The sequence below is a fragment of the Asterias amurensis genome, chromosome 18 (assembly GCF_032118995.1).
Source record: "Asterias amurensis chromosome 18, ASM3211899v1".
Lineage (NCBI taxonomy): Eukaryota > Metazoa > Echinodermata > Asteroidea > Forcipulatida > Asteriidae > Asterias > Asterias amurensis.
In genome coordinates, this window is record NC_092665.1 from 11,904,424 (window position 1) to 11,931,433 (window position 27,010).

Consider the following 27,010-nt stretch of genomic DNA (forward strand, 5'->3'; position numbering starts at 1 on the left):
CTGTCCAAACTTTTTGTTGTTTTAAAAGCCACAAAATTTCTCTCTAATAAGCTGTTGGCAAATTGCTGGAATTTTATTACACCTTCGGCTCTTTTTCATCAAGCTGTTTTTAGAAACAAACAATATACATTAGATGGTATTTTGGCTGGTAACCAATTTCTGCTAAGCAAGTATTTTCATCGCTAAGCGATTTTGTTTGTTTGTGGCCAGACAGATTAAAGTGGGCCCTCCCCCACTGGATATTAGATCCTAAATAGCATTTTAGGATTTGTACAAGTGTTGTAATGTGTCAAGTGCAAATTATGCAAAAAGGAAAAAGTCAAATCAGGCTTCAGTTCGAATTAAATCATCGTGCGTATACTTTAATTTGATTTTAAACTTTAAGGAGTTGCTAGAAAGAGGGATGTTCGGAGAAGATGGGGGGGGGATGAGGGGTGTGGCTTACAACCAATCTAAGAAGCAGTTTCTCCACCTCAGTAGACTAGAAAGGACAAACCAGGAAACTTGGGAATATTAGTCTTAATGAACAACTTCCCGTATGACTCAGGGAGTCTCTTGCCTACCATCAAGCTCTACTTGCCAGCGCAAAAGAAAAGAAGTGTAACAGATAGTTGCGCATTGTGCATTGTTAGTTCGCTGTTGAGACACAATGCATGTTTTTAGTGACTTCTTCAGTAGAGACAGGTCAGCGCGGCGGAGGCTAACACCCTGTATGTTTGTAATAGTTGACAGTTTGTGAATGTTTTTGTGCTGGGTTGCTGTTTTCCAGTCATCGGATGTTGAGATTGTCTGGGGACTCTGTAGGTTTGTAACCTGTTATTATGTTTGGGAGTTTGGTTACTGCACTTGAAAAGGCTGTATTGATGATGATGATAAGTTAAGCAGGTACTGTTACTGTGCGTGTAAAACACTGCGTCAAACGTTGTAGTTTTTATAAAATGTACGTCCAGGGACTGATTTCGTCCAGCAACTTTGCATAGCAAGAAATTTGGACTGAACTTATTTTGTGCAAACTAAATGCTGATATTGAGTTAGAGTAGCAAATCCCGATTTTTGAGTAGCAATTGAAACATTTTGTGTAGCATTTTGTTCTGCTATTCAATACAAGAGAAATTATTCACTGATGTCTATCTGTACATGTTCACATTACAAACTGTGCGCTCGGTTACCATAAATACAACAGTGTACATTGTCATAGTTGGAAGGTGAAGCTGCAGTTCTGGCTACGGCTACTATAGGCGTAATGGCTACGGCTGGGAATCCTCTTTCATCAATGTTGTTTATACAGTCACCAACAGCCGTAGTCAAAGATGGGAAAACTTTTGTGGATGGGAAACTTTTATAAATCGATGGGAAACTTTTATGGATATGGGAATCTTTTATGGGTAGGGTACTTTTATGGGTTGAATCTTTTGTGGATGGGAAAACTTTGTGGATGGGAAACTTATATTGACCCCTTGCACGCACATCACACGCGGCGACTGTGTCACGCTCACCTATTTGGTTGGCACTTAGGTTTACGTATAAACGCAGCGTCGCCTAAAATGCGCACTTCACTGAATATCGCATAGTGAAATTGCCCACCATAATGGCACATCCAAGATTATTTGATGATGACGTCAGGTGGATTGGGTCAATACATGGGAAACTTTTATGGATAGGAAAGAGTGAGTGTGGGGGGGGGGGGTGATATCTTCAATCAGTAAGAACATGAATGCTCATCAAAGCTGACACCTACAAAAAAGGTTGACATTAAGGGGGGGGGTCTTAAAAGGAATATAAGTAGCTGTATGACCTTAAAGAAGTTGGCAACCCAGGTTGCCAAGTTATAATATGTAAATGCTTAGATCATTTTTTGTTAGCACCAGTTGATATGATGTAGGCTACCTATACAGGTTAAAAAGAAAAGGCTTTTACATGACACAAAATCAACAAATTTTTGGGGTTGAACAAAGATTGACTAGAGAGATTGACCAACGACCTCCGGATTAACGTGCCGGCGCTCTACCTATTGAGCTATCTAGGCCTATGGTGGCTGTGTCCCTATTTTGTCAATTATCTTTGTTCGGGGGTGCCAGTCAGAAGCCCTACAAAATGAACAATTGACGATGAGCATTTTCTCTATGGCAAATCATCACAGTGATGTATTGATGGTGGGACCAGGGAAAAAATGTGACCTACTCTTACTTGTCACTGAAAGTAGAGTATGTAGGCCGCCTCACGTTTGAATGGGCAGAAGAAACAACACTGTTTCAAGTATGGGTTGAACTTTGAGCGCAGCAAGATCCTCTTTTTCTATTGACCATGTTTCCTTTTTAATTACAAAATGGTAGGTTTTTCCCCCCTCAAACCAGCGCAAGTATCACCACCGGTAACCCAACACCTTAATATTGACAATCGATGGAGCCCAGTGCAACCCCCTGAATCTGTTAGCGGGGCACCAGTCCCCCTGGTCCAACTCCCCCTCTCATGTTGCAATAGGCTGGAGCGTTTGGACAGCGCCGCTGCGAATCATCCGTCGATAAGCAATCTTACACGAAACACTCTTAAAAGTCTCTGGGTAAAAAACGGCCCTTGGCAACTCCAGAAAAATATCAATTGTTTTGGCTGAGATGAGCACATATTCGCTGAGGGTTAGTTCAGTTTATCGCTGGTTTTTATTATTAACGTTCTGGCATGTCTGGGAAAAATAGGACATGGTGTTGTTGTTTGACTGAATAAAGATATCTGACCGTTAAAGCATTGTAAATGTGGGTATAATTATTAGAGCTAAAGCAAGTCAATGATAGAAAACTTAAATTATTTTGCTTTGATTTGTATAATCAAAACAATTTAGTATGATTCTTTACACATTGTTTAGTTACAATAACATTATCAAAACATTACAAACAAAGTCAGGCCATAAAATTATTATTTAAATTATATGCTTTAGGTAGGTCAAATTTCACCCCAAAATTTATATTTGAGATTGTAGCTTTTTTTGAAATATAGATTGATGAGATAGCTTCTGTACATGGTATGGGCCTACAGCACATGATAACAGGGAAATAAGTGAACAGTTTTTTTAAAGGCTTTTTAAGACACTAACTGCTGTGCTGTGCCCGAATAAATAGAAAACAACTGGTCAAACACTGTAGACAGACCTACTTTTGACAGGCATGCATGCACTTTTCAGCTGATCAACTTATCAACTTATTTAAATAACAGTGACATAGGAAACTGAAAAACGCTGTACAAAGTTAAGTGTGGTTGCCATTTCCTTTTTAAACCTTTGGTTATAAAACCATGCACTATTCTGATTTTACTTAACTCCCCATTCGGCCGATAGAGGTCTTGTTCAGTTCCTGTCATAAACGAAATGAACTTTTGTACAATACCCAATTTATATTATAACTTGAAAGTAGTTGAAAATTTTTGTTACTAATATTTAATACGAAAGATGGATGTACCGTCTTTGAATATTGCCAACTGTCCAACAGTTTTTCCACTTTGCTGATTTTATGTATGGCAATTGATACACCAATTTGAATGCGCAGAAAAACCCTTTAAAAAAACCCCCATTGTTTTTCAGTGTTTTATCTAAAACCAGGTTGTGCAATTACAAATTTGTTGACAGATGTTGTGTTGATAAATAAATACAAATTAGTTAGCCATAAGACACATGCAAAAAGGCCTTTTTAAATAGTACTAATATTTACTTATGAGTCCAAATATTACAAAGGCATGAAACGAACTTTCTATATATTCCCCAAGAAATTAAAACGCATTCACTTGTGCATTGGATAAATTGTTATGAATTTTATATAAACAAAACAAACGAGTAGAATGATTTACCGCTTTTAAAACCACTTACAGATCTGTACTTTCTCAAGTCCTTTTAAAAGCATGTCCACGAAATTGGCTAAATGCAGTTTCAAATTATTCAAGGGTGTTGTTTGATAGACATGCACGCTCTAAAGTAAAAAAGAAAAAGAAAAAAAGAGAGAGATAAAAAGCCCAGTGAATTTTGTAGAAACGGGTTCAAAATGTAGACAGTGAAATTTATTCAAATTGAAGACGGGAGTCTCCGACTGTTACCACATTCTCTATCCAAGTCAACACATTTCAAGAAATCTCGCAGATAATTTTGTTATAAAGTTCAATTCAAAATAACTAAATTTAACGCCTGCGAAAATTTGATTTACTCCCAGCTTAATTACCGACGTGCATTTACTGGGAAACACTTAGTAAATTATACACAGTATGGACTTTAATGATGATGTCCTGTTATATACGCAAAGAGCGAGCAAGCACGCTGTATGCTATTATCGTTAATATGCAAATGTAATAATAGCATGACTGTTAAATCAATGGCTCCACAGGAAATTAATCTGAGGATGTGTGAATATTCCACTCTATTTTTATTTTTTGAAAATCCATATTTTTACTAAGAGTTGTCTTTGCTCGCAGCAGTGATCTTGTACAGATAAGCACACTTCATTTAATACTCGGAGTCTAATGCCTGTTTACTAAGCTCTACAGCACCAGAGTTAAAGAAACACTCCCTGTCGATTTTTTCCCCCAGAGCTTTTTGTTGTTTTCAGTTTAAAGGGAGGTACCTTCTAGTATTTACTCCAAAAAATTAATGTTTCCTTGTTACATGTATTGCACTTCAAACGAAAAACCCCCACAAAAAAGCCCCCACAAAACCCAAATCATTTTGTTTTCTATAGATGACATTTACAAAATCCTTATTTATTAAAAGTTTGCCAGTTTGTATTGCTTTTGTGGACTGGCAACCCCAAACCAAACAATACACTAAATTTGTTATTTCATGCACCAATGCAAATAAGACAAGTGACTCTACGCAAAACGTCACTGTTTTGAAGTTATCTCTTAGGATGATACAGCAAAACCAGTGATTTTTTTTAAGTGACAGCTGTTCCAAACAAAAAAAAGGAAGAAATAATTGTGTTCTTTTTAATTTTTTGTCTTGATTTTGCAAAATAAATGACAGATTTTAAAAGAGGTATGAAATAAACTTGATGCCAATCCAAATTATTTTAAAGGTCAATATTTTTTATGCGATAATTATTCTAGAGCGGCAGATTGTGGTCAAAGTTAAAAGTTCACAGAAGCTTGATGAGGTACAAATCGACACCTTTAAGCGATGAATGAATTAATTACCAAAGATCGGTATCAGATTCTATTTTGTTGTTTCTCAAAGCATTACTTGACAGATATTGCTGGGGAGACTAGTAATAATAATAATAATAATAATAATAATAATAATAATAATAATAATAATAATAATAATATTGAAGTCTTATATAGCGCACGTATCTACCAAACAAGGTACTCAAGGCGCTAAGTATATACAAACTTTCAGAAAGATAGGTTATTGCAGTGATGAATTTTTGAGACCCAATTAGTAAGCACCTTATAAGGGTTTACAAGGTGCTACGGCACATTAAACAGCCACAGCCAGGAACACCGGGGTGAACCCCTTCTCTTTTCGATAAGTACACTGGGTTCTTTTACATGCGTTACACAACACATGGGACCAACGGCTTTACGTCCCATCCGAAGGACGAAGCAATGGTCAAGTGTCTTGCTTAAGGACACAAGTGTCACGGCTGGGGATTTGAACCCACACTCTGCTGATCAGGTAGTAAAACAACACGCATCTCATGCTGTTTTATTTTGAGGACCCATGCCAAAATTAGTCACTTCTTTGAGAAGTGAAATGCCACGAAAAGCCAAACATTAGCCATGTAAAATTTGGAGAAATATTCACATTAAAAGTGTTTTGAAAGCTCTTGTTCTTGCCTGGTGTAAAAACAGCAAACAAACCCAGTTTGGGGCAGGAAGTTCTAGTTTTAGGGATCAGATTTCTTATTTTAAGCTGGTTGGCATTTTCAGTTGAATCTACTGGCCAGTCTTCCATGGGTCCCAGCATAAAAATCACAAGAAACCACAATTCACAAGCAAGGTTACAAAAGAAATACATAAAACACACAACTGAAAACCACCAGGCAATTTATTAGAAGTTGCGGGAGAGTTTTCAGAAAGAAGAAATATAGAAAGACCCCTCCCCCCCAAAAAAAAAATATATATATTTATATAAAAAATACAAAACAACAATAAACTTTTAAGTCACACATTTGTTATGCTCTATAGAAGTTACTGACTTTAAATTGAGTATAACTTAAAATATTTTATTGGGTCCTTAATTTTTTGGCAAAAACCGAAATCAGCTGATTTCAGTGTTTTTAGGTTTTTCAATGCAGTTTTATTTGTGGGAAATATTTAAGTATGAACTTCATGTAATCAGTTCGCTTTTGAACTAAAATGGTTAAAAAATTGTGTTTTTTGTCCGTACAAATCCTGTATATATGGAAATAGAATGACTGCACAATTACCTTAGTGTGAGCTCAGCCTGTGAAATCATGTTCATGTAAGTGTTACAAATGCAGTTGAAAAAGAATGGCAAAATTTGGCAAAACAATAAAGAAAAATTGATATAATTATTATTGAAAACCTGTTTGGCCAAAGATGACTGTATATATACACCTTACAAACATGGCTTCACTTTGGGGGAGGGGTTGTTTGTTGACGTATATTGAATAAAGAGTGTTTTAATAGAAATTCTTGTTGCAATAATAATTCAATTGAAAAACGAACAAAAAGCTTGAGGTTTTGAAGGTCAGAATAATAAAAAAGACCTAAAAACCCATCAATTGCATATCAGAGCATGATTAATGTGTAGAACACGAACATGTAACAACAGTTTTTGTAACAACAGAGAGAAAAAAATTGAACCAAAACGAGCAAAAATAACAAAAACACAGAACACAGCCGATCAACCACCGGAGCGTTATTAATCGTCTTGGCTGTTCTCAAGGCTTGTCTGTATTGTTTTTATCATAAATTGTTTACCATGACGATGATATTTATATAAATATATAAAGAAAAAATGCTCAGCGGACTGAAATTTAATTACCATTTTCCAATAAAAAAATTGCCACCAGATGGTGCGTTTTTAGGGAAATTTCTCCCACAAAATGATTGTTACACTATTAATTCCAGCTCATGAGGGGAAAAAAAAGAAGTAAAAAAAAAATCAATGTCTCCACGAAAGGGGAGAAAAAACAGCATTGGCCTCCAAACCCCAGATGGCAAAATTAATAAAAGGGGCCTGAAAATAGGAATAAATTTGTAAATTGGAAAGTGGCTGGGAGTTGATGTCGCCATCGTAATTATTTGTGTGTGTAAGGCAGAGAGGGAGTTTGAGGGTCAAGGGATACAAAGTTGTTTCTCTTTCCTTTTTTTTTTTAACTCAGGGTTTTTTCCTTGGTTGTCTAGTATGTTTGTCGATTATTAATTTCATTAGGGGGAAAAATGGACCTCAATTAGAAAGAGCTCTGTTTGGGACTGTCTGCGATATATGTATCTTTTGACGCCAACTTAGGGATGGCTGGCCTTTAGAATAGTAGACAGTTAAACAAAATATATCAAAGAAATTGTTCAAAACATTTTCCTAAACTAGATTTAATGTAGACCTTTACTCAATTCCAGATTACAGAGACGGTTATTTAATTGTTTTGGAGTTGTTGCCCCCAATCCTATATTTCCGTAATATGTAGTTTTCAAATTAACAAATAATTCTACTACATTTGTACCTCTAGACTTCAAAACGTCCCGTCCAACCAACCTGCACAATTTTTTTAAAATAGTGCCGTCACGTTTGAAGAAAGTGACCCAAAACGAGTTCTGATATTTTGTTGTTTTTTCAGTCTGGTGTTTTGTTTGAGGTCTTTCGTGTTATTTTTCTGGAAGAAATCAAAAATAAGCTAATGAGATTTGAAAGGAGTTTCAAATGGCATTTCATGGACTTGGACAATATTTGAAACGGAGGAAATTTCTCTGGAGAATTGGTTCTGATACATGAAAAATATGAACTTTTTTAATCAGTGAGCTTTCAGATTGAAACTAATAAATTCATTCTTTCGATAACTTCAAGTTTGTTTTACTAATTAGAGGTTTCCAATACAGGGTACTGAAGATGTAATAACCCCCCCCCCCCCCACTAAAATAAAATAATAATTATCTGCACAACCAGGAACATTTTTTATTTTTAACAGTTTTGGTTTTCATGTAGGAATTTATGTGTTTAATACAATTTTTTTGATAAGTCTAATCAAAGTTTGTTTATTATATAAGTGAAAGCTGGAGTTTTATCTTTTTAAATTGTTTTTATTATTTCTCTTTTTTTTCTCTTTTCTTCCAATTATTCTGTTCACCACATAAATGATTTTTGTTTTTTTTCTTCGGAATTGTAGTTATTTAGTACAGATTCATTCGATGAATGTTTTGGTTTCACCAAACTGAAAGTGAGTGCCGAGATGGCAACATTTCCTTTGGATGTTTGTGCTATACTTACAGTTGCGCTTTAAGGTAGTGGACACTATTGATAATTATTCAAATTTATTGCATAAAATTGGTAACGAGTAATGGGGAGAGGTATTGATAGTATAAACATTGTGAGAAACGGCTCCCTCTGAAGTAACGTAGTTTTCGAGAAAGAAGTAATTTTCCACGAGCATCTGAAAGCACACAACTTTGTGTGGCAGGGGTGTTTTCTTTCATTATTATCTCGCAACTTCGACGACCAATATTGAGCTCAAATTTTCACATACATGTGTTTTATTTTATGCATATTTTGAGATACACCAAGTGAGATAAAAGACTGGTCTTTGACCATTACCAATAACGTCCAGTGTCTTTAAACCACTGTACTGCGAGAAACATTATTGGGCCATTAGGAGACTTTTGGTTGAGGCTAGTTAGGTAGCAGCAAATTTACCAAGCAAATTGATTATTCTTGAAATTGCGCGCATGATCAGAACAACGTAAACAATAGTAAAACTTCCTGCAGGGCCCAATTTTGCATAGCTGCTTAAGCACCGAATAATGCTTAAACATTGTCTGTATAGCGAAAAAAATCAGGATACTATACTAGTGATATTATGTAGATGATGTGAGATTTTACGTATTTTGCTGGTTATTTTTTCTTGGGCCCAGTTCCATTGAACTGCTTAAGCACAAAAAATAGCTAAGCACAAAAGAAATATGCTTACCAGAATAAGGTTACCACCAAAAATATCATTTTACATTTTGTTACCGGTACCTGGATCATTTTTGCTAAGCAGAAAACAGTTAAGCAATATTGGGTACTTAAGCAGCTCTATGAAATTGGCCCCTGGTGGGCTTTGAGTCTTGTGCTTAGCTACATTGGTTCTTCTTCAGTAGCTCTACAACATTGGGACCGGGTACATGTATGTCTGCTCCCCATTCAGAGATGCAAAGTCTCCCCTTTTGAGTAAAACTGTACGATGTAATTCTTTACCCCTGGCCATAACTGAGGGACATTACATTTGAACCTTAAATCTTAAATCGATTGTTTAAGAAAAAGTTTTGCTTAAACAGAAAACCACTAAATTTAAAGACTTAAAGATTAAAAAAAAAAAAAGTACAATTCAAATCTTTATAAATACGTTTTGTTTGTATGTATATAATAATATTGGGTGTCGGCTTACTGGCATATCTTATGCATGGATGTACACTCTAATTATCTGAAGACAGAGAGGTAATATCCTTGTACAGCTAGCTGTAAAAATAACCCCAGGTTTTCTCGCTGCAAATGAGAGAAAAAAAAATTATGAATATCATTTAATGCGATCAGTGGAGTGGATTAAAATTTGCATAATTTCTACTTTGATCAAATGAGGCTTGAAATGTAAAGTCGAGATGAGGGCTTGCCAGGGTACACAGACACCTTTAAAGGAGTGATTACAGGCCGGGGTATTTTAGCTAAGAAGGACAAGGCTATTGCAAAACCGTCGAGCTGTAGCCATTTTTTTGACCAGGCACCAAGGCTAAGAACCAGGGGGCAGCAGAGGCCATTGTCCTTGAGTAGATCCATTGTCCAATTTAATTTCACAAACAAATTATGCTCACCTCTCCACCCCTCCACCTGAAAAAAAAAAAAAATTAAAAAGACTACAACATTCCCTTTAATTGGGGTTGCTTCACCAGCACACATTTAGCCCGATAGTGTGCATTTCCTTTCTAAAGTGAATTTGTGCGCTTTGAGAAATGATTGGCCTAAAGATTCATAAAAATTGCATGATCGGGTAATAAAGGTGACTTAAATATTTATAAAGCTAGCTGTGTTTGCATTTATAAGAGGTAGAGCTCTGTGTTTTCAAATTTAAATAAAAATTACCTAAATAATTTTAAAGGTACAAAATTTATTTTAGACAATTGTAATGGTATCAGTAAATTAATGGTTTTCTTTCCGACCATTCTCTAATTATCTTGAAACTAGTGTGGTTATTTGTTAAAAAGCAAAACAGTTCCGACCGTTCGCATGAGATATTCCCCCGCCCTCAAAAAATGACTAAGCAGTTTATTCATGCGTACTTAGCACACACCACCACTTAATTACTCTTTATTCATGCATTGTTGAACCATTGTGCGGAAAGACTGTTTTAAAACTTTATATTTAGGAAATACCAGCTTAAATGCTCATATTAAAATAACATACATGAATTGTGGGGGGGGGGGTGGGGCTTTAAAGGCACTGGGGTCGATTTCACAAAGAGTTAGGACTAGTCCTAACTTAGGACTAGTCCTAGGAGATATACAAATTGCATGGACAGTCCTAAGTTAGGACCAGTAACTGGTCGGACCAGTAACTGGTCCTAACTCGAGATAAGACTAGTCCTAGCTCTTTGTGAAATCCACCCAAGGACACATTTGCAAGAAAATAATGAAAGTAAACACCCTTGTTTCATTACTTTGTGTGCTTTCAGGTGCATAACGAAAGGCTTCAGCTGAGGTATTTAATTATATGAGCGAGAAATGACCTCTTTCTCAAAACTAAGTTACTTCAGAGGGAGCTGTTTCTCACAATGTTTTATACTATCAACATGAGGACATTCTTAGAGGCAATTTCAATCAACTGCGTTGTATGCTAAAGGATATACTTTAGTTGCACAAGAGACACCTTTTTTTCTGGAAGCGTCTAATCGTTTCAAAACAAAACTACAAGAAAACTGAAATGTAATTGTTTTTTCCCCCCTCTCTTTGCATGCCTGGAACTGGCTTCAAGTCACTTGCCTCATGTGGCGTTATTCTTAGACACTGCATCTGGAGCAATAAAAGTGGCTGACAGAATTTCTGGATAGATTATCTGACTCTCAACTTGACTTAAGCTAGTGTATTGGGCCAATACACGCAAATTGCAGGCAAATTTAAAAAAATTATAATAATCTTAGTACTGATTTCACAAAAATTATTTAATTAAAACCATTTATAAAGCTCCAAAATGCACACGAGGGCCTTTGAAACCAAGTTGATAGACAGTCGAGTAAAAAACATTCTGAAGACATCGTTTCATTCAGGGGGCGTCATTTGGCCAAACTTCAAAAATTTGGGTCCAGAATGCCTGACAGTTTTGACAACACCTGGGGAGAAATCTGTACCTCAATTTATTCAAGTACCTTGCTTCCGCCCCCTCTTTCCAGGCCTTTTTCCCCTTTCTGTGAAAATGTTCTTCTAATTATTAAGTAACTGGTTTCTTCAATGCGTTACAAAATCAATCCTTTTCAGGCTCCTAGAGTGGTAGTTTAAAAGATACGTTGGAAGGATCCTTGTACCGCTAAATGTGCAATGACACGATGGCCATTCCTGGTCAGATTCCCTGTGCATGTGACACTTATTGTCTTATGACACTTATTGAAAAAGGCACCAGGTTAGTTTGTCCATCCAACCTCGGGCTGCGTCTTAATTAGCCTTTCCAAATAAAATATGCAAATTTCATTCACACATGCGTACAGACACTATTGATGGTCAAACTCCATACAGTTGAGCCCTTGGCAGACGTACAAATGCAGCGTTATGCTACCATCAGCCCCGTGAAAAAGGTGCCATTTTCTCATTTTGCCCGCCAGTAGTGAATGCTACTATTAACTGTACAAAAAGGAACCAGACTATTTCTGTTTCCAGACTTGGTTTGGTTAACACTGGTTTAAATGGGAGAGAAGTCGAGTTGGCCGCACCTTGATGAAGGTCTATGCAATGAAGGTCCAAATGGATTTATTTGGCTCTGGCTTCGGCGCTAGATCATCTCTATTCTTCATCAGTTACTACGGCGCCCTCGGGCATTTTAAAGCCACTCAGTTTGGACATGGCTGATTTCAGTCACCATTCATTAAGAAAAAATCATAAAAACCAACTGTGTGCATGCTTGGGTAATTATTTCTAACTGCACTTTTCTATTGATTGTGAGTGTTGGTTGAGTTAATGAAAAAAAAAAAAATGAGGCCAAAAAGCATAGCATCACTGTACTGGTTAATTTCCTGGATATTGGTGCATACCCCCCCCCCCCCATTAGTGAAGTCAGAAATTTGAAAATTGGTACACTTGGAGTAAATTCTAACACAAGTTCTGCACTTTCTTTTCAATTTGTAATGTTTAGGTTCATGGACTAACGGGGAACAAATTTAATCTTGGCAACAATTGCATCAATTATGCTACAATTTGAAAACAGGTAATTGTTGAACTCATGTAGTGCACACTGACTTTTTGGAGTTGGTGCAGTGTCTTTTTGAAACGCAGGCTTTTGAAGGTAAACTTGACCACCTTTTTTGTTTTTCACTCTGTTCTACCCTGCAGGTTTTCAAGTAATTTGTAAAAGCTCAATCAATGTTTGCCACAGGAGACAGAGGCATTGGTAAGTCAATTTTCAATTTTCTTTTTAAACTTGTTGCTCAAAGCGTGTTTAGGCAGAACACAAAATTTGGATCAAAAGAGAACAATCCAATGAGGAAGCATATGTAAATGCTATATTATCAAGCCTTGAATTTGCAGTGCTTTTTACAACGTGAGGGGCATGTGTGGACTGAATTTACGTGATAAAAAAAAATACATACATGTACAGGAGGTCAAATAAGATAAAACTTTGATATTGCCAAGCAAGGAATTTCGTCATTGAAATCACCATTATAAGGGCAAATTTAACGGTCAGTTGTGTTATTTGAAAATTACAAAAGGACATTTTACTTTCTTGCATAAAAACTTTCTTTTTGTCTCTTCTGGAAGTTTTGTTATGAGGAGCATGCTCACGACTAGGGCAAGCCTGACACTGTTTTCTTCAAGGGCACCTCTATAAGGGAAGTTTAACTTTCTACAGGAATGTTTTGAGGGGCACCAAGGCAATCACTAGTCGCATTTGCCTTTTTGAAGTATCAAGACTGCTCTGGCAATGGAGGCAATTTATGTTGACAACTTCAAAATGACAACGCAAGGGTGTGTGACTGAATATCAAATTTAGATAATCACTATCAAATAAATGTATATAGGCACAAGTGTTCCATTTACATTTTTGGTTGAATGCAACTGGAATTTTGAAACCAGTCAGAATCTCATTGGGACTAAGTGGCTGAAAATACATTTAATTAGAAAGATTGCGAGAAAACATGCTGGGGGAAAAAAGTACAAGTACTACATCTGTAATGGTGCAATGGCCGTCTGTTATGCATTGTGAACTTTCTGCAAGACGTGACTTCACTTGGAGTTACGCCCAATGCGAGCAAATACTGGTGTCAAATTGACAAATTTACAAACGATTAAGGTCAACATTTTTTTATCATCAAATAAGACCGGAGCCTATTCTCCCTGATATTATTAAAAAGGTCAAAGATTTTTTCTGGCTGGTAGATTTGGCACTTTACAGTCGAGAGAGAGAGAGAGAGAGTCCAAATTCCTAGAATATCTGAGAGCTATTTGAGATGTTCGCGACTAATTTCAATTTCAGATTGGGATAATGGCCGAACTGGCTCGTTAAGAAGAAGGAGAAACCTTCTAAAAGCGTAGTCATTACCGCGTGAAGATAATCACCAAGCAGGGAAAGTGTTTATACAGCCCTTACAAACATCAATTACATGGAGTTATCTTAAAACACTAATTACAGTTGCACCTCATTTACAGCGTAAAGAACAGTGGGTACTGTTTTTTTTTTTATATAGATGTACATGCAAATAATGTGTGATGAGACATTTTCTTCGTTTTTTTTTCTCCGCTTTTTAATTAAACCTTCGGCACGACCAGATTTAATTACAGTGTACTTGTAGAAACAGTGACCTAATTTCCTCTCCAGGTTGAGGACGTGGTAAACAATGAATTCATTATTAGATGGGAATAAATTGTCGTTCGGTGAAGAAGAAAACCCTTTTTGGAGGATCAATTTGTAATTATCTGTAAAAAAAAAAAAAAAAAAAAAAAAAAAAACTCTTTCAAGTTTCGATGCTAAAAAAAAAGCAAAAATTAAAGCAAACAAACAAAAAACCACACCAAAACAGAGTACTGTAAATAATTTCAGATTACAGATTTGGAGTAAGAATTCTCTTGATTTTATCATGCTGTGAAAACAATCCACAAGAAGCAAAGGAACACTCATAGAAGTTTCTGGGATGACTGGCGCAGTAATTGTATGAAACATTCCAGGAAGTGATTACAAATGACATGATGTATGTCATCTGAAATAGAAGCGAAGGGAACACGTAGTTCATGTCCAGGATTTCACAAGGTTGGACTGTTAAAGGAAGAATTAGTTTTTGCTTACAAAACATCACTTTATGTAATCCACCATACATAAACTGACCAACCTGTAGAAGTTTGAGATCGATCAGCATCTGCGTCACAGGAAAACGGTGAAAAACCAATAATTTGCATGAAATTAATGAATAATAGTATGCCCACTGAGTGATAAACTCCAAATGGGAAATTAGTTTGATTTTTTTCTCATCAAATATGACACTTCGGACAGAGTTATTGCAAGGGATGTTCTCTACCATCATCATAAGATCGTATAATTTTTTAGATCTGTGACCTTAGACAAGTTTTTTTTTCTTACCAATTCTGTAATGTTCCTCGAGGTTGAGCATGATGAACTCTTTTAGTTAAATCAGTGGTTTTTTTTAAAGCAATTGTCTGTTGAGGCTTGGTGTAAGATTGGTATTTATGACCAGAAATTACTTAACAGTTTTAATCTGAAAAGCGGCATCTCTAAGAAATTTTGCCCAGGTTAATTGGGTCAATTCTCGGTACCACCAAAAACTCAAATGAAATGAACAGCTGAACGGATAGATTTGGAGTTTGTTCTTGGTGAATTTCGACGACTGTTTAAGAACAGGTTATATTCTGTAGGCTTGGTAAGATGAGCATAAAATGCATGGTTGCTCATAGTTTTCAACTTGTACATGTACCACAACTGTAAAGCGAGGACAGCCATTTTGAATCTAAACTTTTTTTGTAATCAGCTCGTTCAATGACCCTTACAAAAACCTCCAAAACGAAAACTCCAAACCGGCCATTCTTCTGCCCAACTTCCTTCCTGAGCAGCCACCAAATATGGGCACGAGTTGCAAACATCCTTACAATGTTTCCTACAAAATATTGCAGATAAAGAAAAGAAAAAATAGAAGAAGAAAAAAAACCCGCTAAACTTGTTTCTGCTGGTTAACTGCTGGTTGAAGGTCAGAATTTATAGCAGCTGTCAATCTTCATAAAACACCAGATGTGATTACAATGTAAAACTTTTGAGTTCATCACCAGATCTTGACTCCTCTCCTACCGGCCATTTTTTCTTCTTCTTCAGACCTACTTAACAGACTCTGGTGAAACAGTTCAATAAAACCATATGTAAATGATTTAAAGCTTTATTAACAATGTCAACCCAATCAGCTGGTTGTGATATGAGAGGAAACCCAACTGTTGTTAAACCTTATTTGACACAATTATCCGCAAGAGGGTTTTTGGTTTTCATTTTTTTCGCGAACTCAAAATTGGAATGCAGTTTCAGGATGGGTTGAAATCGTCAGAAGTTATCAGAAGTGAGAAGTCACGTTTTACATCAGAAGTACAGAGTTCACTCGATTTTGAACTGGATTCATAATTATCAATAGTTTAAATGATTTGATTTCTACGTTTGAGTCATCTGATTACAGTTGCAGCTGTTTCAACATGTTTTGAAATGTCTTTGGGAAAATACTTTTTGTTTTTATTAAGCGTATTTTTTTAAAAACATTTAGGTTTGGTGGTGTGGCATGTGATAATAAAAAAAAGTCAAAAAGAATAAAGAAGCAAAACAGAAACTTGTACTATCACGGTGAATCATTCAAATTACCATTGCCGACATGAATGTTATCTTAAACTTTAAAGTTTGCAAAAGTCTGATTATATAAACAATATATTGAACTACTTTTTATATCAGCAGAGCTGCGAACTTTTCCTGATTTTGCAGAAAGTTCCCTGAAAATAAACCAGTCTGTCCATGCTCTGATGATTAAATTGGACAATCTCTCTGATTTGGTGGAAACTTTGTCCTTGTTATGTTGAATGCAACTCTAAAAATCTCCCTGATTGTTGTACTAAAACTTATTTTGACTTAATTGTTGTACAAAACTCCCGGATTGCAAGATGCAAATGCTGGAAGCTTTGGATCATTCATTGCAACTCAGTGTTATCCCCAAAATGTGTCTTCTTGTTCTGGGCAAGAGCTTTATACATGATTTACATACAACTGAATTCTTTAAGAAATTATATTGACCTTTTTGTAATGCATTTTTTTTTTTTTAATACAAAAGTTTGGTGAGCTTCACATTCAGATCAGCCACCGAAAGGAAATAATCTCAGGAACTGACTTTTCTTTCCTTTTCGATGTTGTTTTGTTCTTGCCATACTCAAACAATGGAGGGTTTTGTTACCAGTTTGCTAAACAAAATTCCTTACACCTGTGTTAAAAATAAAAAAAGAGCAACAAATTGCATGTTGCTGTCAATTACTGAAATACGTGTGCTTCTCAAGTATCAAGTCCTGGAAGAAAAGAAACCAACCAGCTGGGCTCGTCAAAAATGCCATGATTTCTACCCGCCTTGGAATTTCAAAAAGGGCATTCACGGCACGGCTTCCATAGTTGGGCAATTAAAGCTCCGAGCAAATGAGCAAGGAATCCTGAAAACAGTCTCAAATTGTTGACCGGGAATTTTCTTGAGAGAGAGGCCATCAAAAGGACTTTGCGTGGTTTTTTCTTTGATTCTGACGCTGTATAATCAACAAATCCCAATAAGGTTTTAGATTTCCCCTGTCCGTCTGGGAGTTTTTCCGATATGTTGGATTTGGTTTTTGTTTTGAATCTGTCCTGAATTTTCTTTCCGTCGACTCTCTAATTTACTGGGACATTATAAAGCAGTTTACCCCTATAACCTTGCAATTTGTATTGATGGGGGGCTTAAAATATTCACTGGGTTTCTTTAAGTAGTTGTTTTATTAACGTTGGGCCTGTAATCTTCTTAAGCAAACAAGTTCAAACAAACATTTACTCTTTAGAATTGCTAATTTGTTAGGTAGGATTCCGAGTTTAAATCTCCTGGCGAAAGTTCAGTAAGTCTTGTGAAAGTATTTTTTGTTGAGTGAAAGCTCTGAGATGAAAGTCCTATGATGCCCTGCAGATTTCCTTGAAATTTGCTGTTGCAGAAAAGAAAAGTGTTTTTTTTTAATTGGCATTTTTGTGGGGTTTTCTTTTCTTTTTGGTTTTAGTAAAAAGAAATTGTAAACGAATGTTTAAATGTTCTGCTGAGGCCTACTGTGCAGTCTGGGGTGGCATTCTAAATGATTTTATTGTAATGATTTGTGTGAATTCATCTTAAGTATGAAATTAAAAAGTAATTTTGTGTATTGGCCGTAATTTCTGCCCATTGGTGCACAATTCTCACATATTAGCTCGATATGCTAGCATGATGGCATGGTGATAATGAATTTGAATTGTTGCATCACTGATATCCTGATAAGAACTGCCAGCAAGTCGCTGTGTTTTTTCATTTTGTTTACAGTATACACTGATTGTGAAATGGAGGTTGTGGTTATGGTGCTTTTTCAAGAGAAAATGCCTGCTTACTGACTTTATGAATTCATCTTTTGGTGCTATTTTGTGCATTTATGTTTTCCTAATTTTTCTTTAAATGTCAAAAGGAAACTGTGTATGAAATGTTACACCTTAACAAAATTTAAGAATTTAAAATGGAATCATCGAGTTGAGAAACTTGGATCGACATTCCCCAGAAAACAATGGATCGACCCATTGAATCAACTGGCTCTTTCAAGACCCAACCGTCACTTGGGACAGATAGTCAAAAGTTGCCGAGCTCAGCGAACATTAACGCCAAATTCCTGTTAAATTTCAAGTCTTTTCGGGAATTTCCAGACAGTTTCCCTACTGACCTTCTAGCACGGTATGTTTACGCTTTCCTTCCAAGGATCCTGAAAACAATGGGTAATCTCAGAAATTTGACCCTGTACAGGAAACAGTAATATTGTCACTGTCACGGGAGACGCACGAAATAAAACATGAAATAAAACATGAAATGGAATGGAATGGAATGTATCACTGCTACACCTTATTCCTTCAAGTACAAGAATGTTTACAATGATTTATTTTGCCACAATTTTTTAAACTGTTTTGAAATGTTTGAGATATTAGAGATAAGATTGATAAAACCTTTCTAGTTCAACTTGCTTTTTCCAGTAATCTAAAGTTTGCAAGTAAACAAATCATACGTACATGGTACAAACCACCACTAAAAAAGAGGCACAATATTGTTCCCTTTCATTTCTTAGTCTATCAAATACAAGTACTGATTTGAGTTTTTACTTCTGCATCTAACTCGTTAGCATCCAGCATTGGAAACTTATTAAGGTGGGAGTGCAATCCAGAGAGGTTTTTGAAAGTTTAGTTTTATCAGACTTTAGACACTGGCATAAAAATAGTAATGTAAAAATTGATATATAAAGAAGCAAAATAGCTAAAAATACCAAGCCAGTGAGTGACGAGGAGGAACAGGTGACCTGAGCACCTCTACAAAGCCGTCCTGCTACAAAGAATGGCCCTTAATAATATTTGAGTTTATATAGCGCTTTTTCACTCCCGAATGGATGTCTCAAAGCGCTTCAAATTATTACCCCTGGTCACTGGGCCTTAATTCACTCCTTAAACCATCTCAGCTCCCTGGGGAGTATACAGCCTCGTGCAACAAATGCGCTACTCGGCTAAATCCATCACAAGAACCATCTCTGCCCTCACAGGTACCCATTTACCCCTGGGTGGAGAGAAGCAATAATAGTTAAGTGTCTTGCTCAGGGACACAAGTGTCAAGACCGGGATTCGAACCCACACACTGCTGAACAGAATCAGCAGAGCTTGAATTCGGTGCTCTTAACCGCTTGGCCACGACACCCCACAAAACCCCTTAAAACCGGCCAACAGTTAAAAACCACCAATCCCTCAATTTAAAAAAAAAAAAGGGGGGGGGGGGTCGCTTTAAGGGTGGGACTGACAATTACAAACGAAAACTAGCACCTTGGAAACATGGTAATATTTTGTAGGACTGCGAATCTCTCTTGATTATCCACTCCCATGTTAGTCTACTCCCCAGTCCCAACAAAACATAAATTTCTTTCCCTTCATCTCCCAAATAAATCCCCATAATTTAGGGAAAAGAACGCCAAGTAAAAAGAAAGAAAGAAATTTAACAGAAATCAGGCATGTTAGCTGATTTCCAGCTGTTTAGGTAAAAAAAGGAACTGAAAGTTTCTTTACACAGTTGATCTTCTTTTTTCTTTCTTGAGAAATTGAATGTCTGATCAAAACATTTTTGGCATTTTTTGGATGACGTGACTAAAATCTGCATGATTTCGAGAGTAGTCTAAGATTCTATCACCAAAGTGTCTTTTGGCTTGAAATTCGAACAAACGAAAGTAAACATTTAGGCAAAAATTACACCAACAACAGTTTCTGTTTTGTTTTCGTTGATGGAAGTGAATTTGAGAGCATAGTTGCGGAATTTCCTCACTTAATGTTTTCCTTCACGTCTTTCTGTCACAAATGAAAGACTGCATTTATTAGAAATTCTTCAAACTTTCCTTTTCTATTTGCACATTCTACCAGAGAAAATGCAGGTATTGAAGTAGTTTTAAAACAATATTTTTCTGTGTGGGAAACCCCCTTTTTAAGGAAAATCCAGGAAAGAGGTAAAGTGAATTCCCCCCCGGGGTTACTTGTTCTTTGTTTTATGCTATGGTTCGCATTAATAGGAAAGGACAAGTGAGAAATGATTGAAGAATGTTATGTTTTTTTTTTATAAACACTTTTAGTTGTAAGAGCGACATTTCTTGGTAATTTTCAGGATTTTTGTCTAAAGTGAAACTAACACACATGTGAAGATTGATTGAGCATGCTAGCCTATCCTGTATTAATATTTATGATTCTTATATCAATAAAAATCACTTTTGAAGTTGAACATTTGTGGTCAAGTGTCATGTAAACAAGATATTATTTCTTGTTTTGGTTGAAAGTTCTATTGCTGTTTGAAAAAATTACTTTCAATGATAAACTAATATATGAATAATGCTCAGTATCCGTGATTGTGAGCTTTAAGGTTTCAGAACAAAATGCGTGAGACGTCATTTGCATTTACTAGTTGACCAGAAGAAGGGAGCCCTTTTGCTAGTCTTTAACTCAAGACGTCGGGGATCATTAGTAGATAGTGTAACAGTGTAACACGCTCACAGTGAGTCGTATGAGTGCGCCCTCTTGCAAGTATGGCATGATGTTTTTACCAACTTGACAGGCATTAAAATTTATCCACTAGCAATCAGTAATGGCTTGGGCCAAGACTATCCTTTCACAAGCAGTTTCAACTCATTTAAATCTCATCTGAAAGTTAACTTGAAGTAAAATTTTCACTTTTGGACTCATCTGATCATACCTAATGGCTTCACTCATTTCAAGCGTAAATTTTTCAAGGAAAGTTTCCATCATGACCATTTTTATACCAAATGTTAAAAAAAAACTTTCTATTTTCAATTTTACCAATGTTGTGCAAACCCTTTAATTCACACTTTTTAATTATTCAAAAAGCTTGCAAGCTATCCAACCTCTTACCCAACATAAATGATTCACCCCGCATATAAATAATTACGGAGATAAATCATTCTCGGAATAATCCCCCCTGATTGCAGAAGCTAACCACTTGCAACAATAAAAAACAAAAAAATTATGTTTTTACAGGCCATCCCCTCCAAACCGGCGTTTTCCATTAAAAACTATCCGGATAATAATAATCCCTAAATTGTTTATCCATTTGGCATTTTTAAAGGCATGGGTCATCTCGTCCCTACACACTGATATCGTGGATTACATCCGCGGGATCTTAACGCGGTAAATTCTTAGTACATGTACTAATATAAACATTGCCAAGCATCGCTGCACTCAGACATTTTTCTAAATACAAATTTGGACTATGCATTTTTTTCTGGGTTGGATAAGTCCATTTCCTGCTAGGGGGGACACTCTGGAAACTCGAGGCCATTTTCTGCTTAAAATTCATCAAATTCTTCTTCATTGTGGAATTCATTATCTTGGTAATTTCAGTTGTATAAATACAATTACACAACATCGGAAAGAGTATAAACACGGCATACTTGTTTCACTTCAGCTTCAGTTATTATTTCTTCAGTTGATTGTTTCTCATTAATTAGAGAACAGAATAATATTTTTACGGTTGACTTCACATTTATAATTAAACCTTGATTGTTATTACAATATAGAGGACTACATTTGCGTCAATGCATTACGATACTCTAACATGGAGCTTTTTGTTCAATTTTTCATAGGGGGATAGGGTGGGGGACACACACAAATGCGCTTACCATAAAAAAATTAGACACAATTTAAAAAAATTAAAGAAACCTATGCGCTTACCATAAAAAAATTAGACACAATTTAAAAAAATTAAAGAAACCTATGGAGCAGGATATTGTAGGGTTAAACAAATTGACATTCTTAATAAAATTGTAAGTTTAGCGTAAAATGACAACAATTACACCGATGTGTCTTTGGAATGACTTTCAATATTATATATCTTGTTGGCATACTATGCAGCCAAAATCCTGAAGCAATTAGTTTACCCATGTATGGTACCATAGAAAAAGGACCACTACTAGCAGTATTAGCTGGAGAATGATGTGTAGGTCGCTGACTGTTAAATTGACTAGAACAGGATTTGAACCTGTGACCTCCAGGTTTACATGACAGGGGAATACCAACTTTTTGACCCATGTTTTCGGGGTCTCTCTACTTGAGATTTCATACTTAAATCTGAATTCAGACTTTTTTAAGTCGGCCTCTTGTGTTAACCCAGCTAACAAGAAAGAGCATTTTGTGCATTTAAAAAAAAAGCATAGCTAGCGCCCTCTATAGCTCGTCTCATGCAGTTAGCAATAATATTGAAGTTATCAAACTGGATTGCTTAAAGGAACATTACAGAAACAGTTGCTGGCAGTGTAAGCACTTTATGTGATCCACCATATACATAAACTGACAAACCTGTAGAAGTTTGAGATCGATCGGCCATCTGGGTCACGAGAGAATAGTGAAAAACCGATTACAAATTTTGCATTGCATCGATGCCAAAATAAAATTGAATAAAACGCTCACCGAGCGATAAACTCGAAACGTGAAGTTAGATTATTTATTTCCCATCCAATATGACATTTCAGACAGAAATATTTCAAGGGATGTTTTCAACTATCATCATCATTAGACCGTGTAAGTTGTATGTAAATCTGTGATCTTCACGATTTTTGTTTCTTACCAGTTCTGTAACGTTCCTTTAAGTTAGGGTGCCTCGTGCTTTGCTTACTGTTAGCAGCATTTATGACCTAGAAACTGTGCCAAGGGTCGATCTGAAAGCAAAAAACTTCTGCTTTTATAAAGGCTTTATTAAAAAGGACCCAGACTTTGGGGATTGATGTAGGTTTTCCCCACACATGTCCTCGTGTCCATGTTACAGACGGCGCTTTGTTAGAGTTGCCCTCAAGCATTGGATTTACTCTGAAATCTAGATTTTCATAATTTCCTCGTGAAATTGTGACTTCCTTTTGGCTGAAAATGTCAAACATATTAAGTTCGTACAAATTTGTGATCTTTGTTTTAAAGGGATTGTACTCGGTGTTTTTTGGGGAAAATGGTATAATTCTTTCAAACTGTCCAGTTTTCAAGAAAAATTTGAAAATCGATACTTTTGATTTAAAATTAAACCATTCCACCTCCTTCGTTTCTCCAGCAAGTGAAAAAAAAACCCTGAACCACACACGCACACAAAAACCAACATCACTATATTCTTCTCATTTCTGCAGCAAAAAGAGTATTTTTAATAAACAAATTTAGATGACAGTTAAGATGACAGATTGAACAAAGATATTGACAAAATAGTAAGATCGCCACAGAGGGCTAGATAGAGCCCTCTTGTTAGAGTGTAGGCATTATAAACCGGAGGTAATTGGTTCACATCCAACTCTTGTCCAATTTTCTTTGATCCATCCCAAAAGACAGTATTTCAATGCACAATTTTTTTTCCAAAGGAAAAGGTAAGCTCCATCTAGTAAAAATATTAATCTCAAGTATTAACCTTTAACAGATTAAAACACCCTCACATAGTCATTCTTTTTTGATGATATTTTTTAAACCACAACCATGTCTATTAAAGGTACTGGACACCTTTGGTAATTGTCAAAGATCAGTATTCTCACTTGGTGCATGGAGGTAGACATGCTTGGTGTATCTCAATCAAGCATAAAATAACAAACCTGTGAAAATTTGGACTCAATTGGTCATCGAAGTTGCGAGATAATAAAAGAAGAAAAAACACCCTCGTCGCACAAGTTGTGTGCTTTCAGATGCCTTGAATTCGAGCGCTCCCAGCTGAGGTCTCGAATTTAATTTAAATATTTTAGTGAGAAATTACTTCTTGAGGGGGTCAGTTCTCACATTGTTTTGCATCCAACAGCTATCCATTGCTCGTTACCAAGTAAGTTTTTTTGCTAACAATTGTTTTGAGTAATTACCAATAGTGTCCAGTGCCTTTAAAGTATGGACACTATTATGCTCGTACTAAACTTGTGTAATACCCAAAAGTGGATTGGCATTTTCCCCCTGGTAATAATGAAATACTCAGTTGGACAAATTCCACAGCAGTAGTAAAGTTCAGATCTGTGCATGTATGTATTCTTGGCTGATAAAACTTCCCTGTTTTAATGTTCAATTGCAAAATTTGGAGGCCTGCAAATAGGGTAGAGTACAAAAATGTCACTGAAAACTATCTGCTTAAAATGTGGTAAAAATTCACTGGAAGTTCAGAGAAGTGTCTTAAAAAAATGTATAAAAAAAAAAACAATCAAAGAACAAGATGCTGGAAAATGGATAGATGTTGTATTACCTAGAAATTGATGTGAATGTAACATTGACTGAAAATTCATTAAGACATTGTTCTGCAGGGTAATTCAGTAAATGTGATATTGGCATGATTGGCTGGCAATTAATGTACCAGTGACAATAGTGAGAAATGTTAAGACATAGGTTTAACATTGCCTAGAAATTCTGAAACGTTGACTGGAATTCATAATGTACTTGTAAAAAAAAGATCTGGATTTTGGATACATAAAGATATAAAGAAGTCTTGTTCTTTGATCTACTACTCTAGCACACTTGCAATGTTTTAAAGACACTGGACACTATTGGTAATTGTCAAACACCAGTCTTCTCACTTGCTGTATCTCAACATATGCACAAAAAACAAACCTGTGAAAATTTGAGCTCAATCGGTCATACAAGTTGCGAGTTACTTATGAAAGAAAAAAACACACTTGTCACACGAAGTTAAGTGTGCTTTCAGATGCTTGATTTCGAGACCTCAAATTCTAAATCTGAGGTCTTGAAATCAAATTCGGGGAAAATTACTTCTTTCTTGAAAACTACTCCACTTCAGAGGGAGCCGTTTTTCACAGTGTTTTATACTATTAACCTCTCCCCATTACTAATTACCAAGTAAGGTTTTGTATTAATAATTATTTTGAGTAATTACCAATAGTGTCCACTGCCTTTAAAATCCAGCGGTTACCAAAAGGTAGAAACTGGAAATGCCATCATTTCAACCTATCCCCTTAAATGTGGATGCTAGTTTCTGACCTTTTGTTTATCCGGTGACTCTTGCTTTTTTTTTCAAATTTACTGGAGGAACGATGAAATACTATCAAAGTATGAGAGATATTGTCGAAACACATCATATTGTCTCTCTACATCCCGCTTTCTCAACCTGTAAAAACAAGACATTTATTCGCAAAAATAATTCTGGATTCATGTTGATAATAGATCCACTCAATTTCCTGACCCAAAATGTATTCATGTGATTGTATTAATACAGACATTTCAGATTCAATATGATAAGCTCATACGTTAAGCTCATATTTTACGTCATTCTAATGACAAGATGGAAGAGTTATAATATTCACAAATTGAAAAATGGGATAAAAAAAAATCTCACAAAGACCCTGCAGTTATTGGATAATCCAAAGTCACTCCGGCTGGACCCCGTAAAGGTCACTTATCAGATCCGTGAGCTATAATTCCAATTTCTGCATAATTCACCTTGAAACTGTCCCAGAAAAATGTGCAGAATGTCCGTTGGCATGCATATCAGAATTCCATGGAATTCTATCAAGCAATAACACATTGATCTCAGACTCGCTGATATTGGACATTAATTTGCATGGTAATTAAACGCCCCATGCATGATTCATGAGGGGGGCCCTGTTAGAGGTAGTGATGCGGTCATTTGCATTTGATGCATTGTAATCACAATCCTGATGCATAATTCATGAAGGGCTATGTGGATGCTGATATATTTGTTTGTTAAGATGTGAGGAATTCCTCATGATTAATCCATGAGTTTGTTCCGCACAGTAGATAACCAGTTTTTTTTTTGTATCCTAATTAAAATAGTCATGCATAATTCATGAGGAGGGCCCCTGCACTGATGATGAGCAATGGGCCGGGTGTTGGAGTCACGCTCAGTACCACCACAGACATGCCAACCTAGATATAGAGCGCCATCAGTATGTCAATACCTCATGAATTATTCATCAGGGTAATGATGTCACTGAGTAATTGAAGAGGCGATTCTGGGATACAGTTTTGCATGTGCCGTGCTATTTTTGTCACGGAGGCCGCACTGTTAAAGTTGACATCAGCCAAAGTTATCCATGTGGTGTAGTTATTGGGCTGTCAATGTCTATGGGTACTGATCAGACGGACAGGCAGGGGTCATGCATACGTACATGTTCAGTGCATCGGTGAGTCTTGTATGTGTACTGTTGTACACTTTCTTGTTTTCTCACATTATCTAGTTAACAAGATATTTGTGGTTTGGTGATTACTACAATTTCCGAGCAGGAATGCTCTTTGTGATTGCTGATGTTAAGGCATTTTGATGAAATGTTGGTCTGTACGTTGAATGAGAGTGTAGTGTCACGTAATGTTTGTTACAATGATTAAAGCATCACTCAGTCAGACAATTAGTGATGACTTTTACTGAAGTAAGTTGAAGTTGATCATTTTGGTAAATGTACATGAAGCAGGGTTCCTGCAAGGACTTGGCAAAACTGAGGAGCATTCTGGACCCACATTTTGCAAGTTTGGCCCAAGCATGGTGAATTGGATTGATGTCCTTAGAACTTAGAATGCTTTTACTTGATGTTTATGTTTGGTCTTTTAAAGACACTGGACACTATTGGTAATTACTCCAAATAATTATTAGCATGAAACCTTTCTTGGTGACAAATAATGGCGAGAGGTTGATAGTAAAAAACATTGTGAGAAACGGCTGCCTCTGAGGTAATGTAGTAAGAAAGAAGTAAATTTCCACGAACTTGATTTCGAGACCTCAGATTTAGAATTTGAGATCTCGAAATTAAGCATCTGAAAGCACACAACTTCGTGTGACAAGGGTGTTTTTTTTCTTTTATTATTATCTCGCAATTACGACGACCGATTGAGCTCAAATTTCCACAGGTT

General features: G+C 36.2%; 1 protein-coding gene across 2 annotated transcripts in view; it reads left to right on the plus strand.

Moving 5' to 3' along the window:
- The window catches only part of LOC139950807 (zinc finger protein castor homolog 1-like), a 91,766-nt gene that overhangs the window by 21,553 nt on the left and 43,203 nt on the right, over nt 1-27,010 (plus strand). For both annotated transcript variants that reach the window (XM_071949626.1, XM_071949625.1), the window contains exon 2: nt 12,721-12,778. The gene's annotated coding sequence lies outside the window, so the exon portion shown is untranslated. The remainder of the gene's footprint in view (nt 1-12,720; nt 12,779-27,010) is intronic.